Here is a 17,354-nt window from a genome sequence, read left to right as displayed (position 1 = left end):
GAGAGAAGCTCTGGTTTGCAAAAAGTTTGTACCAAAGCTTGTTCCAATTCGGCCAAAAATTTTACCACAGCATGTTGGTGCTATGTCATGACACAATGCCAAGTTTTATGATTTTCAGGCATGTTTTGCATTTACATGAATTAAAAATCCAAGTTTCCCAATCTTTTCGGCCGAGCCACGATGCCCAGATGTTTGAATTTCATTCCCATTTCTTGCATGGGATCTAGAAATTCACCCAAGGACACACATGTGATTTTTTTAACCAACTTTGGTGCACCAGAGCATGTGCTTGTAGTTCAAATTTGAATTATGCACATTAAATGCCCAAAAATTCAATTAATGTATAAAAAAGGCCAAAAGAACCCGGAATGATTCCAAATTTAGCACGATACTGCTATTTGGTCTAATCTGCCTGTGTAAAAAAATTAAGGCGGCAGAAGGTAGTGTACGTATGTCGTGTCACACACGGCGGTGACACGTTCTCTCTCGGAACCACGAGCCTTCTTGAGAGAAGCTCTGGTTTGCAAGAAGCTTGTACCAAAGCTTGACCCAATTCGGCCAAAAAAGTTACCACGGCATGTTGGTGCCATGTCATGACACCATGCCAAGTTTCATGATTTTCAGGCGTGTTTTGGATTTACATGAATTAAAAAACCAAGTTTCTCAATCTTTCCGGCCGAGCCACGACGCAATTTTTTTTGAATTCCATTCCCTTTTCTCGCGCGGGACCTAGAAATTCACCCAAGGACACACATGTGATTTTTCAACCAACTTTGGTGCACTACAGTATGTACTTGTAGTTCAAATTTGAATTATGCACGTTAAATGCCCAAAAATTAAATTAATGTATATAAAAGGCCAAACGAACCCGGAATAATTCCAAATTCTAGCACGATACTTATACTTGGTCTAATCTGCCTGTGTAAAAAAATTAAGGCGGGAGAAGGCAGTATACGTATGTCATTTCGCACACAGAGGTGACATGTTCCCTCTCGGAACCACGAGCCTTCTTGAGAGAAGCTCCGGTTTGCCAGAAGCTTGTACCAAAGCTTGTTCCAATTCGGCCAAAAAATTTACCACAGCATGTTGGTGCCATGTCATGACACAATGCCAAGTTTCATGATTTTCAGGCGTGTTTGGAATTACATGAATTAAAAAACCAAGTATATAATTCTTTCCGGCCGAGCCACGACGCCCAGATGTTTGAATATTATTCCTATTTCTTGCATGGGACCTAAAAATTCACCCAAGGACACACATGTGATTTTTCAACCAACTTTGGTGCACTGGAGCATGTGTTGGTAGTTCAAATTTGAATAATGCACATTAAATGACCATAAATTCATATATTGTATAAAAAAGGCCAAACGAACCCGGAATAATTCCAAAATTTAGCACGATACTTCTATTTGGTCTAATCTGCCTATGTAAAAAAAGTAAGGCGGGAGAAGGCAGTGCACGAATTTCGTTTCGCACAAGGAGGTGACACGTTCCCACTCGGAACCACGAGCCTTCTTGAGAGAAGCTCCGGCTTGCAAGAAGCTTGTACCAAAGCTTGTTCCAATTCGGCCAAACAATTTACCACAGCATGTTGGTGGCATGTCATGACACAATGCCAAGTTTCATGATTTACAGGCGTGTTTTGCATTTACATGAATTAAAAAACCTAGTTTCTCAATCTTTCCGGCCGAGCCACGATGCCCAGATGTTTGAATTTCATTCCCATTTCTTGCATGGGACCTAGAAATTCACCCAAGGACACACATGTGATTTTCAACCAACTTTGGTGCACTAGAGCATGTGCTTGTAGTTCAAATTTGAATTATGCACATTAAATGCCCAAAAATTCAATTAATGTATAAAAAGGCCAAACGAACCCGGAATGATTCCAAAATTTAGCACGATACTTCTATTTGGTCTAATCTGCCCGTGTAAAAAAATTAAGGTGGCAGAAGGTAGTGTACGTATGTCATGTCACACACGGCGGTGACACGTTCTCTCTCGGAACCACGAGCCTTCTTGAGAGAATCTTTGGTTTGCAAGAAGCTTGTACCAAAGCTTGACCCAATTCGGCCAAAAAACTTACCACAGCATGTTGGTGCCATGTCATGACACCATGCCAAGTTTCATGATTTTCAGGCATGTTTTGGATTTACATGATTTAAAAAACCAAGTTTCTCAATCTTTCCGCCCGAGCCACGACGCCCAGATGTTTGAATTACATTCCCATTTCTTGCATGGCACCTAGAAATTCACCCAAGGACACACATGTGATTTTTCAACCAACTTTGGTGCACTGCAGCATGTACTTGTAGTTCAAATTTGAATTATGCACATTAAATGCCCAAAAAATAAATTAATGTATTGAAAAGGCCAAACGAACCTGGAATAATTCCAAATTCAAGCACGATACTTATATTTGGTCTAATCTGCCTGTGTAAAAAAATTAAGACGGGAGAAGGCAGTGTACGTGTGTTGTTTCGCACATGGAGGTGACACGTTCCCTCTCGGAACCACGAGCCTTCTTGAGAGAAGATCCGGTTTGCAAGAAACTTGTACTAAATCTTGTCCCAATTCGGCCAAAAACTTTACCACGATATATTGGTCCCATGTCGTGACACCATGCCAAGTTTCATGATTTTCAGGCCTGTTTTCGATTTACATGAATTAAAAAACCAAGTTTCTCAATCTTTCTGGCCGAGCCACGACGCCCAGATGTTTGAATTTCGTTCCCATTTCTTGCATGGGACCTAGAAATTCACCCAAGGACACACATGTGATTTTTCAACCAAATTTGGTGCACTGGAGCATGTGCTTGTAGTTCAAATTTGAATTATGCACATTAAATACCCAAAAATTCAATTAATGTATAAAAAGGCCAAACGCACCCGGAAACCTCCAAAATTTAGCACGATACTTCTATTTGGTCTAATCTACATGTGTAAAAAAATTAAGACGGGAGAAGGTAGTGGATGTCGTTTCGCACCGGGAGGTGACACGTCCCCTCTCGAAACCACGAGCCTTCTTGACAGAAGCTCTGGTTTTCAAGAAGTTTATACCAAAGCTTGTCCCAATTCGGCCAAAAAAATTACCACAACATGTTTGTGCCATGTCATGACACCATGCTAAGTTTCATGATTTTCAGGCGTGTTTTGGATTTATATGAATTAAAAAACCAAGTTTCTCAATCTTTTCGGCCGAGCCACGATGCCTAGATGTTTGAATTTCATTCCCATTTCTTGCATGGGACATAGAAATTAACCCAAGGACACACATGTGATTTTTCAACCAACTTTGATGCACTCGAGCATGTGGTTGTAGTTCAAATTTTAATTATGCACATTAAATGACCAGAAATTCAATTATTTTATAAAAAAGGCCAAACGAACCCGGAATAATTCCAAAATTTAGCACGATACTTCTATTTGGTCTAATCTGCCTGTGTAAAAAATTAAGGCGGGAGAAGGCAGCGTACGTATGTTGTTTCGCACATGGAGGTGACACACTCCCTCTCGGAACCACGAGCCTTCTTGAGAGAAGCTCTGGTTTGCAAGAAGCTTGTACCAAAGCTTGTTCCAATTCAGCCAAAAAATTTACCACAACATGTAGGTGCCATGTCATGACACCATGCCAAGTTTCATGAATTTCACGCTGTTTTTGATTTACGTGAATTAAATAACCAAGTTTCTCAATCTTTCCAGCCGAGCCACGACGCCCAGATGTTTGAATTTCATTCCCATTTCTTGCATGGGACCTAGAAATTCACCCAAGGACACACATGTGATTTTTCAACCAACTTTGGTGCACTAGAACATGTGCTTGTAGTTCAAATTTGAATAATGCACATTAAATGACCAGAAATTCAGTTACTGTATAAAAAAGGCCAAACGAAACCAGAATAATTCCAAAATTTAGCGCGATACTTCTATTTGGTCTAATTAGCCTATGTAAAAAAATTAAGGCATGAGAAGGCAGTGCACGTATGTCGGTTCGCACAAGGAGGTGACACGTTCCCTCTCGGAACGACGAGCCTTCTTGAGGGAAGCTCCGGTTTGCAAGAACCTTGTACCAAAGCTTGTTCCAATTCGGCCAAAAAAATTACCACAGCATGTTGGTGCCATGTCATGACCCAATGCCAAGTTTCATGATTTTCAGGCGTGTTTTGCATTTACATGAATTAAAAATCCAAGTTTCTCAATCTTTCCGGCCGAGCCACGATGCCCATATGTTTGAATTTCATTCCCATTTCTTGCATGGGACCTAGAAATTCACCCAAGGACACACATGTGACTTTTCAACCAACTTTGGTGCACTAGAGCATGTGCTTGTAGTTCAAATTTGAATTATGCACATTAAATGCAGAAAAATTCAATTAATGTACAAAAAAGGCCAAAGGAACCCGGAATGATTCCAAAATTTAGCACGATACTTCTTTTTGGTCTACTCTGCCTGTGTAAAAAAATTAAGGCTGCAGAAGGTAGTGTACGTATGTCGTTTCGCACACAGAGATGACACGTTCCTTCTCGAAACCATGAGCCTTCTTGAAAGAAGCTCTGGTTTGCAAGAAGCTTGTACCAAAGCTTGTTCCAATTCGGCCAAAAAAATTACCACAGCATGTTGGTGCCATGTCATGACACAATGCCAAGTTTCATGATTTTCAGGCGTGTTTTGCATTTACATGAATTAAAAATCCAAGTTTCTCAATCTTTTCGGCCGAGCCACGATGCCCAGATGTTTGAATTTCATTCCCATTTCTTGCATGGGACCAAGAAATTCACCCAGGACACACATGTGATTTTTCGACCAACTTTGGTGCACTAGAGTATGTGCTTGTAGTTCAAATTTGAATTATGCACATTAAATGCCCAAAAATTCAATTAATGTATAAAAAAGGCCAAACGAACCCGGAATGATTCCAAAATTTAGCACGATACTACTATTTGGTGTAATCTGCCTGTGTAAAAAAATTAAGGCGGCAGAAGGTAGTGTACGTATGTCGTGTCGCACACGGCGGTGACACGTTCTCTCTCGGAACCACGAGCCTTCTTGAGAGAAGCTCTGGTTTGCAAGAAGCTTGTACCAAAGCTTGACCCAATTAGGCCAAAAAAGTTACCACAGCATGTTGGTGCCATGTCATGACACCATGCCAAGTTTCATGATTTTCAGGCGTGTTTTGGATTTACATGAATTAAAAAACCAAGTTTCTCAATCTTTCCGGCCGAGCCACGACGCAATTTTTTTTGAATTCCATTCCCTTTTCTCGCGCGGGACCTAGAAATTCACCCAAGGACACACATGTGATTTTTCAACCAACTTTAGTGCACTACAGCATGTACTTGTAGTTCAAATTTTAATTATGCACATTAACTGCCCAAAAATTAAATTAATGTATAGAAAAGGCCAAACGAACCCGGAATAATTCCAAATTCTAGCACGATACTTATATTTGGTCTAATCTGCCTGTGTAAAAAAATTAAGGCGGGAGAAGGCAGTGTACGTATGTTGTTTCGCACATGGAGGTGACACGTTCCCTCTCAGGACCACGAGCCTTCTTGAGAGAAGATCCGGTTTGCAAGAAGCTTATTCTAAATCTTGTCCCAATTCGGCCAAAAACTTTACCACGACATATTTGTCCCATGTCGTGACACCATGCCAAGTTTCATGATTTTCAGGCCTGTTTTGGATTTACATGAATTAAAAAACCAAGTTTCTCAATCTTTCTGGCCGAGCCACGACACACAGATGTTTGAATTTCGTTTCCATTTCTTGCATGGGACCTAGAAATTCACCCAAGGACACACATGTGATTTTTCAACCAAATTTGGTGCACTGGAGCATGTGCTTGTAGTTCAAATTTGAATTGTGCACATTAAATGCCCAAAAATTCAATTAATGTATAAAAAGGCCAAACGAACCCGGAATAAATCCAAAATTTAGCACGATACTTCTATTTGGTCTAATCTGCCTATGTAAAAAAAGTAAGGCGGGAGAAGGCAGTGCACGAATTTCGTTTCGCACAAGGAGGTGACACGTTCCCACTCGGAACCACGAGCCTTCTTGAGAGAAGCTCCGGCTTGCAAGAAGCTTGTACCAAAGCTTGTTCCAATTCGGCCAAACAATTTACCACAGCATGATGGTGGCATGTCATGACACAATGCCAAGTTTCATGATTTACAGGCGTGTTTTGCATTTACATGAATTAAAAAACCTAGTTTCTCAATCTTTCCGGCCGAGCCACGATGCCCAGATGTTTGAATTTCGTTCCCATTTCTTGCATGGGACCTAGAAATTCACCCAAGGACACACATGTGATTTTCAACCAACTTTGGTGCACTAGAGCATGTGCTTGTAGTTCAAATTTGAATTATACACATTAAATGCCCAAAAATTCAATTAATGTATAAAAAGCCAAACGAACCCGGAATGATTCCAAAATTTAGCACGATACTTCTATTTGGTCTAATCTGCCCGTGTAAAAAAATTAAGGTGGCAGAAGGTAGTGTACGTATGTCATGTCGCACACGGCGGTGACACGTTCTCTCTCGGAACCACGAGCCTTCTTGAGAGAATCTTTGGTTTGCAAGAAGCTTGTACCAAAGCTTGACCCAATTCGGCCAAAAAACTTACCACAGCATGTTGGTGCCATGTCATGACACCATGCCAAGTTTCATGATTTTCAGGCATGTTTTGGATTTACATGATTTAAAAAACCAAGTTTCTCAATCTTTCCGCCCGAGCCACGACGCCCAGATGTTTGAATTACATTCCCATTTCTTGCATGGCACCTAGAAATTCACCCAAGGACACACATGTGATTTTTCAACCAACTTTGGTGCACTGCAGCATGTACTTGTAGTTCAAATTTGAATTATGCACATTAAATGCCCAAAAAATAAATTAATGTATTGAAAAGGCCAAACGAACCCGGAATAATTCCAAATTCAAGCACGATACTTATATTTGGTCTAATCTGCCTGTGTAAAAAAATTAAGACGGGAGAAGGCAGTGTACGTGTGTTGTTTCGCACATGGAGGTGACACGTTCCCTCTCGGAACCACGAGCCTTCTTGAGAGAAGATCCGGTTTGCAAGAAACTTGTACTAAATCTTGTCCCAATTCGGCCAAAAACTTTACCACGATATATTGGTCCCATGTCGTGACACCATGCCAAGTTTCATGATTTTCAGGCCTGTTTTCGATTTACATGAATTAAAAAACCAAGTTTCTCAATCTTTCTGGCCGAGCCACGACGCCCAGATGTTTGAATTTCGTTCCCATTTCTTGCATGGGACCTAGAAATTCACCCAAGGACACACATGTGATTTTTCAACCAAATTTGGTGCACTGGAGCATGTGCTTGTAGTTCAAATTTGAATTATGCACATTAAATACCCAAAAATTCAATTAATGTATAAAAAGGCCAAACGCACCCGGAAACCTCCAAAATTTAGCACGATACTTCTATTTGGTCTAATCTACATGTGTAAAAAAATTAAGACGGGAGAAGGTAGTGGATGTCGTTTCGCACCGGGAGGTGACACGTCCCCTCTCGAAACCACGAGCCTTCTTGACAGAAGCTCTGGTTTTCAAGAAGTTTATACCAAAGCTTGTCCCAATTCGGCCAAAAAAATTACCACAACATGTTTGTGCCATGTCATGACACCATGCTAAGTTTCATGATTTTCAGGCGTGTTTTGGATTTATATGAATTAAAAAACCAAGTTTCTCAATCTTTTCGGCCGAGCCACGATGCCTAGGTGTTTGAATTTCATTCCCATTTCTTGCATGGGACATAGAAATTAACCCAAGGACACACATGTGATTTTTCAACCAACTTTGGTGCACTCGAGCATGTGGTTGTAGTTCAAATTTTAATTATGCACATTAAATGACCAGAAATTCAATTATTTTATAAAAAAGGCCAAACGAACCCGGAATAATTCCAAAATTTAGCACGATACTTCTATTTGGTCTAATCTGCCTGTGTAAAAAATTAAGGTGGGAGAAGGCAGCGTACGTATGTTGTTTCGCACATGGAGGTGACACACTCCCTCTCGGAACCACGAGCCTTCTTGAGAGAAGCTCTGGTTTGCAAGAAGCTTGTACCAAAGCTTGTTCCAATTCAGCCAAAAAATTTACCACAACATGTAGGTGCCATGTCATGACACCATGCCAAGTTTCATGAATTTCACGCTGTTTTTGATTTACGTGAATTAAATAACCAAGTTTCTCAATCTTTCCAGCCGAGCCACGACGCCCAGATGTTTGAATTTCATTCCCATTTCTTGCATGGGACCTAGAAATTCACCCAAGGACACACATGTGATTTTTCAACCAACTTTGGTGCACTAGAACATGTGCTTGTAGTTCAAATTTGAATAATGCACATTAAATGACCAGAAATTCAGTTACTGTATAAAAAAGGCCAAACGAAACCAGAATAATTCCAAAATTTAGCGCGATACTTCTATTTGGTCTAATTAGCCTATGTAAAAAAATTAAGGCATGAGAAGGCAGTGCACGTATGTCGGTTCGCACAAGGAGGTGACACGTTCCCTCTCGGAACGACGAGCCTTCTTGAGGGAAGCTCCGGTTTGCAAGAACCTTGTACCAAAGCTTGTTCCAATTCGGCCAAAAAAATTACCACAGCATGTTGGTGCAATGTCATGACCCAATGCCAAGTTTCATGATTTTCAGGCGTGTTTTGCATTTACATGAATTAAAAATCCAAGTTTCTCAATCTTTCCGGCCGAGCCACGATGCCCATATGTTTGAATTTCATTCCCATTTCTTGCATGGGACCTAGAAATTCACCCAAGGACACACATGTGACTTTTCAACCAACTTTGGTGCACTAGAGCATGTGCTTGTAGTTCAAATTTGAATTATGCACATTAAATGCAGAAAAATTCAATTAATGTACAAAAAAGGCCAAAGGAACCCGGAATGATTCCAAAATTTAGCACGATACTTCTTTTTGGTCTACTCTGCCTGTGTAAAAAAATTAAGGCTGCAGAAGGTAGTGTACGTATGTCGTTTCGCACACAGAGATGACACGTTCCTTCTCGAAACCATGAGCCTTCTTGAAAGAAGCTCTGGTTTGCAAGGAGCTTGTACCAAAGCTTGTTCCAATTCGGCCAAAAAAATTACCACAGCATGTTGGTGCCATGTCATGACACAATGCCAAGTTTCATGATTTTCGGGCGTGTTTTGCATTTACATGAATTAAAAATCCAAGTTTCTCAATCTTTTCGGCCGAGCCACGATGCCCAGATGTTTGAATTTCATTCCCATTTCTTGCATGGGACCAAGAAATTCACCCAGGACACACATGTGATTTTTCGACCAACTTTGGTGCACTAGAGTATGTGCTTGTAGTTCAAATTTGAATTATGCACATTAAATGCCCAAAAATTCAATTAATGTATAAAAAAGGCCAAACGAACCCGGAATGATTCCAAAATTTAGCACGATACTACTATTTGGTGTAATCTGCCTGTGTAAAAAAATTAAGGCGGCAGAAGGTAGTGTACGTATGTCGTGTCGCACACGGCGGTGACACGTTCTCTCTCGGAACCACGAGCCTTCTTGAGAGAAGCTCTGGTTTGCAAGAAGCTTGTACCAAAGCTTGACCCAATTCGGCCAAAAAAGTTACCACAGCATGTTGGTGCCATGTCATGACACCATGCCAAGTTTCATGATTTTCAGGCGTGTTTTGGATTTACATGAATTAAAAAACCAAGTTTCTCAATCTTTCCGGCCGAGCCACGACGCAATTTTTTTTGAATTCCATTCCCTTTTCTCGCGCGGGACCTAGAAATTCACCCAAGGACACACATGTGATTTTTCAACCAACTTTGGTGCACTACAGCATGTACTTGTAGTTCAAATTTTAATTATGCACATTAACTGCCCAAAAATTAAATTAATGTATAGAAAAGGCCAAACGAACCCGGAATAATTCCAAATTCTAGCACGATACTTATATTTGGTCTAATCTGCCTGTGTAAAAAAATTAAGGCGGGAGAAGGCAGTGTACGTATGTTGTTTCGCACATGGAGGTGACACGTTCCCTCTCAGGACCACGAGCCTTCTTGAGAGAAGATCCGGTTTGCAAGAAGCTTATTCTAAATCTTGTCCCAATTCGGCCAAAAACTTTACCACGACATATTTGTCCCATGTCGTGACACCATGCCAAGTTTCATGATTTTCAGGCCTGTTTTGGATTTACATGAATTAAAAAACCAAGTTTCTCAATCTTTCTGGCCGAGCCACGACACACAGATGTTTGAATTTCGTTTCCATTTCTTGCATGGGACCTAGAAATTCACCCAAGGACACACATGTGATTTTTCAACCAAATTTGGTGCACTGGAGCATGTGCTTGTAGTTCAAATTTGAATTGTGCACATTAAATGCCCAAAAATTCAATTAATGTATAAAAAGGCCAAACGAACCCGGAATAAATCCAAAATTTAGCACGATACTTCTATTAGGTCTAATCTGCCTATGTAAAAAAAGTAAGGCGGGAGAAGGCAGTGCACGAATTTCGTTTCGCACAAGGAGGTGACACGTTCCCACTCGGAACCACGAGCCTTCTTGAGAGAAGCTCCGGCTTGCAAGAAGCTTGTACCAAAGCTTGTTCCAATTCGGCCAAACAATTTACCACAGCATGATGGTGGCATGTCATGACACAATGCCAAGTTTCATGATTTACAGGCGTGTTTTGCATTTACATGAATTAAAAAACCAAGTTTCTCAATCTTTCCGGCCGAGCCACGATGCCCAGATGTTTGAATTTCGTTCCCATTTCTTGCATGGGACCTAGAAATTCACCCAAGGACACACATGTGATTTTCAACCAACTTTGGTGCACTAGAGCATGTGCTTGTAGTTCAAATTTGAATTATGCACATTAAATGCCCAAAAATTCAATTAATGTATAAAAAGCCAAACGAACCCGGAATGATTCCAAAATTTAGCACGATACTTCTATTTGGTCTAATCTGCCCGTGTAAAAAAATTAAGGTGGCAGAAGGTAGTGTACGTATGTCATGTCGCACACGGCGGTGACACGTTCTCTCTCGGAACCACGAGCCTTCTTGAGAGAATCTTTGGTTTGCAAGAAGCTTGTACCAAAGCTTGACCCAATTCGGCCAAAAAACTTACCACAGCATGTTGGTGCCATGTCATGACACCATGCCAAGTTTCATGATTTTCAGGCATGTTTTGGATTTACATGATTTAAAAAACCAAGTTTCTCAATCTTTCCGCCCGAGCCACGACGCCCAGATGTTTGAATTACATTCCCATTTCTTGCATGGCACCTAGAAATTCACCCAAGGACACACATGTGATTTTTCAACCAACTTTGGTGCACTGCAGCATGTACTTGTAGTTCAAATTTGAATTATGCACATTAAATGCCCAAAAAATAAATTAATGTATTGAAAAGGCCAAACGAACCCGGAATAATTCCAAATTCAAGCACGATACTTATATTTGGTCTAATCTGCCTGTGTAAAAAAATTTAAGACGGGAGAAGGCAGTGTACGTGTGTTGTTTCGCACATGGAGGTGACACGTTCCCTCTCGGAACCACGAGCCTTCTTGAGAGAAGATCCGGTTTGCAAGAAACTTGTACTAAATCTTGTCCCAATTCGGCCAAAAACTTTACCACGATATATTGGTCCCATGTCGTGACACCATGCCAAGTTTCATGATTTTCAGGCCTGTTTTCGATTTACATGAATTAAAAAACCAAGTTTCTCAATCTTTCTGGCCGAGCCACGACGCCCAGATGTTTGAATTTCGTTCCCATTTCTTGCATGGGACCTAGAAATTCACCCAAGGACACACATGTGATTTTTCAACCAAATTTGGTGCACTGGAGCATGTGCTTGTAGTTCAAATTTGAATTATGCACATTAAATACCCAAAAATTCAATTAATGTATAAAAAGGCCAAACGCACCCGGAAACCTCCAAAATTTAGCACGATACTTCTATTTGGTCTAATCTACATGTGTAAAAAAATTAAGACGGGAGAAGGTAGTGGATGTCGTTTCGCACCGGGAGGTGACACGTCCCCTCTCGAAACCACGAGCCTTCTTGACAGAAGCTCTGGTTTTCAAGAAGTTTATACCAAAGCTTGTCCCAATTCGGCCAAAAAAATTACCACAACATGTTTGTGCCATGTCATGACACCATGCTAAGTTTCATGATTTTCAGGCGTGTTTTGGATTTATATGAATTAAAAAACCAAGTTTCTCAATCTTTTCGGCCGAGCCACGATGCCTAGATGTTTGAATTTCATTCCCATTTCTTGCATGGGACATAGAAATTAACCCAAGGACACACATGTGATTTTTCAACCAACTTTGGTGCACTCGAGCATGTGGTTGTAGTTCAAATTTTAATTATGCACATTAAATGACCAGAAATTCAATTATTTTATAAAAAAGGCCAAACGAACCCGGAATAATTCCAAAATTTAGCACGATACTTCTATTTGGTCTAATCTGCCTGTGTAAAAAATTAAGGCGGGAGAAGGCAGCGTACGTATGTTGTTTCGCACATGGAGGTGACACACTCCCTCTCGGAACCACGAGCCTTCTTGAGAGAAGCTCTGGTTTGCAAGAAGCTTGTACCAAAGCTTGTTCCAATTCAGCCAAAAAATTTACCACAACATGTAGGTGCCATGTCATGACACCATGCCAAGTTTCATGAATTTCACGCTGTTTTTGATTTACGTGAATTAAATAACCAAGTTTCTCAATCTTTCCAGCCGAGCCACGACGCCCAGATGTTTGAATTTCATTCCCATTTCTTGCATGGGACCTAGAAATTCACCCAAGGACACACATGTGATTTTTCAACCAACTTTGGTGCACTAGAACATGTGCTTGTAGTTCAAATTTGAATAATGCACATTAAATGACCAGAAATTCAGTTACTGTATAAAAAAGGCCAAACGAAACCAGAATAATTCCAAAATTTAGCGCGATACTTCTATTTGGTCTAATTAGCCTATGTAAAAAAATTAAGGCATGAGAAGGCAGTGCACGTATGTCGGTTCGCACAAGGAGGTGACACGTTCCCTCTCGGAACGACGAGCCTTCTTGAGGGAAGCTCCGGTTTGCAAGAACCTTGTACCAAAGCTTGTTCCAATTCGGCCAAAAAAATTACCACAGCATGTTGGTGCCATGTCATGACCCAATGCCAAGTTTCATGATTTTCAGGCGTGTTTTGCATTTACATGAATTAAAAATCCAAGTTTCTCAATCTTTCCGGCCGAGCCACGATGCCCATATGTTTGAATTTCATTCCCATTTCTTGCATGGGACCTAGAAATTCACCCAAGGACACACATGTGACTTTTCAACCAACTTTGGTGCACTAGAGCATGTGCTTGTAGTTCAAATTTGAATTATGCACATTAAATGCAGAAAAATTCAATTAATGTACAAAAAAGGCCAAAGGAACCCGGAATGATTCCAAAATTTAGCACGATACTTCTTTTTGGTCTACTCTGCCTGTGTAAAAAAATTAAGGCTGCAGAAGGTAGTGTACGTATGTCGTTTCGCACACAGAGATGACACGTTCCTTCTCGAAACCATGAGCCTTCTTGAAAGAAGCTCTGGTTTGCAAGAAGCTTGTACCAAAGCTTGTTCCAATTCGGCCAAAAAAATTACCACAGCATGTTGGTGCCATGTCATGACACAATGCCAAGTTTCATGATTTTCAGGCGTGTTTTGCATTTACATGAATTAAAAATCCAAGTTTCTCAATCTTTTCGGCCGAGCCACGATGCCCAGATGTTTGAATTTCATTCCCATTTCTTGCATGGGACCAAGAAATTCACCCAGGACACACATGTGATTTTTCGACCAACTTTGGTGCACTAGAGTATGTGCTTGTAGTTCAAATTTGAATTATGCACATTAAATGCCCAAAAATTCAATTAATGTATAAAAAAGGCCAAACGAACCCGGAATGATTCCAAAATTTAGCACGATACTACTATTTGGTGTAATCTGCCTGTGTAAAAAAATTAAGGCGGCAGAAGGTAGTGTACGTATGTCGTGTCGCACACGGCGGTGACACGTTCTCTCTCGGAACCACGAGCCTTCTTGAGAGAAGCTTTGGTTTGCAAGAAGCTTGTACCAAAGCTTGACCCAATTCGGCCAAAAAAGTTACCACAGCATGTTGGTGCCATGTCATGACACCATGCCAAGTTTCATGATTTTCAGGCGTGTTTTGGATTTACATGAATTAAAAAACCAAGTTTCTCAATCTTTCCGGCCGAGCCACGACGCAATTTTTTTTGAATTCCATTCCCTTTTCTCGCGCGGGACCTAGAAATTCACCCAAGGACACACATGTGATTTTTCAACCAACTTTGGTGCACTACAGCATGTACTTGTAGTTCAAATTTTAATTATGCACATTAACTGCCCAAAAATTAAATTAATGTATAGAAAAGGCCAAACGAACCCGGAATAATTCCAAATTCTAGCACGATACTTATATTTGGTCTAATCTGCCTGTGTAAAAAAATTAAGGCGGGAGAAGGCAGTGTACGTATGTTGTTTCGCACATGGAGGTGACACGTTCCCTCTCAGGACCACGAGCCTTCTTGAGAGAAGATCCGGTTTGCAAGAAGCTTATTCTAAATCTTGTCCCAATTCGGCCAAAAACTTTACCACGACATATTTGTCCCATGTCGTGACACCATGCCAAGTTTCATGATTTTCAGGCCTGTTTTGGATTTACATGAATTAAAAAACCAAGTTTCTCAATCTTTCTGGCCGAGCCACGACACACAGATGTTTGAATTTCGTTTCCATTTCTTGCATGGGACCTAGAAATTCACCCAAGGACACACATGTGATTTTTCAACCAAATTTGGTGCACTGGAGCATGTGCTTGTAGTTCAAATTTGAATTGTGCACATTAAATGCCCAAAAATTCAATTAATGTATAAAAAGGCCAAACGAACCCGGAATAATTCCAAAATTTAGCACGATACTTCTATTAGGTCTAATCTGCCTATGTAAAAAAAGTAAGGCGGGAGAAGGCAGTGCACGAATTTCGTTTCGCACAAGGAGGTGACACGTTCCCACTCGGAACCACGAGCCTTCTTGAGAGAAGCTCCGGCTTGCAAGAAGCTTGTACCAAAGCTTGTTCCAATTCGGCCAAACAATTTACCACAGCATGATGGTGGCATGTCATGACACAATGCCAAGTTTCATGATTTACAGGCGTGTTTTGCATTTACATGAATTAAAAAACCAAGTTTCTCAATCTTTCCGGCCGAGCCACGATGCCCAGATGTTTGAATTTCGTTCCCATTTCTTGCATGGGACCTAGAAATTCACCCAAGGACACACATGTGATTTTCAAGCAACTTTGGTGCACTAGAGCATGTGCTTGTAGTTCAAATTTGAATTATGCACATTAAATGCCCAAAAATTCAATTAATGTATAAAAAGCCAAACGAACCCGGAATGATTCCAAAATTTAGCACGATACTTCTATTTGGTCTAATCTGCCCGTGTAAAAAAATTAAGGTGGCAGAAGGTAGTGTACGTATGTCATGTCGCACACGGCGGTGACACGTTCTCTCTCGGAACCACGAGCCTTCTTGAGAGAATCTTTGGTTTGCAAGAAGCTTGTACCAAAGCTTGACCCAATTCGGCCAAAAAACTTACCACAGCATGTTGGTGCCATGTCATGACACCATGCCAAGTTTCATGATTTTCAGGCATGTTTTGGATTTACATGATTTAAAAAACCAAGTTTCTCAATCTTTCCGCCCGAGCCACGACGCCCAGATGTTTGAATTACATTCCCATTTCTTGCATGGCACCTAGAAATTCACCCAAGGACACACATGTGATTTTTCAACCAACTTTGGTGCACTGCAGCATGTACTTGTAGTTCAAATTTGAATTATGCACATTAAATGCCCAAAAAATAAATTAATGTATTGAAAAGGCCAAACGAACCCGGAATAATTCCAAATTCAAGCACGATACTTATATTTGGTCTAATCTGCCTGTGTAAAAAAATTTAAGACGGGAGAAGGCAGTGTACGTGTGTTGTTTCGCACATGGAGGTGACACGTTCCCTCTCGGAACCACGAGCCTTCTTGAGAGAAGATCCGGTTTGCAAGAAACTTGTACTAAATCTTGTCCCAATTCGGCCAAAAACTTTACCACGATATATTGGTCCCATGTCGTGACACCATGCCAAGTTTCATGATTTTCAGGCCTGTTTTCGATTTACATGAATTAAAAAACCAAGTTTCTCAATCTTTCTGGCCGAGCCACGACGCCCAGATGTTTGAATTTCGTTCCCATTTCTTGCATGGGACCTAGAAATTCACCCAAGGACACACATGTGATTTTTCAACCAAATTTGGTGCACTGGAGCATGTGCTTGTAGTTCAAATTTGAATTATGCACATTAAATACCCAAAAATTCAATTAATGTATAAAAAGGCCAAACGCACCCGGAAACCTCCAAAATTTAGCACGATACTTCTATTTGGTCTAATCTACATGTGTAAAAAAATTAAGACGGGAGAAGGTAGTGGATGTCGTTTCGCACCGGGAGGTGACACGTCCCCTCTCGAAACCACGAGCCTTCTTGACAGAAGCTCTGGTTTTCAAGAAGTTTATACCAAAGCTTGTCCCAATTCGGCCAAAAAAATTACCACAACATGTTTGTGCCATGTCATGACACCATGCTAAGTTTCATGATTTTCAGGCGTGTTTTGGATTTATATGAATTAAAAAACCAAGTTTCTCAATCTTTTCGGCCGAGCCACGATGCCTAGATGTTTGAATTTCATTCCCATTTCTTGCATGGGACATAGAAATTAACCCAAGGACACACATGTGATTTTTCAACCAACTTTGGTGCACTCGAGCATGTGGTTGTAGTTCAAATTTTAATTATGCACATTAAATGACCAGAAATTCAATTATTTTATAAAAAAGGCCAAACGAACCCGGAATAATTCCAAAATTTAGCACGATACTTCTATTTGGTCTAATCTGCCTGTGTAAAAAATTAAGGCGGGAGAAGGCAGCGTACGTATGTTGTTTCGCACATGGAGGTGACACACTCCCTCTCGGAACCACGAGCCTTCTTGAGAGAAGCTCTGGTTTGCAAGAAGCTTGTACCAAAGCTTGTTCCAATTCAGCCAAAAAATTTACCACAACATGTAGGTGCCATGTCATGACACCATGCCAAGTTTCATGAATTTCACGCTGTTTTTGATTTACGTGAATTAAATAACCAAGTTTCTCAATCTTTCCAGCCGAGCCACGACGCCCAGATGTTTGAAT

The sequence above is a fragment of the Aegilops tauschii genome, chromosome 2, assembly GCF_002575655.3.
Source record: "Aegilops tauschii subsp. strangulata cultivar AL8/78 chromosome 2, Aet v6.0, whole genome shotgun sequence".
Taxonomy (NCBI): Eukaryota; Viridiplantae; Streptophyta; class Magnoliopsida; order Poales; family Poaceae; genus Aegilops; species Aegilops tauschii.
The sequence above is the reverse complement of the archived record's forward strand: the minus strand, read 5'-3'. Positions refer to the sequence as shown.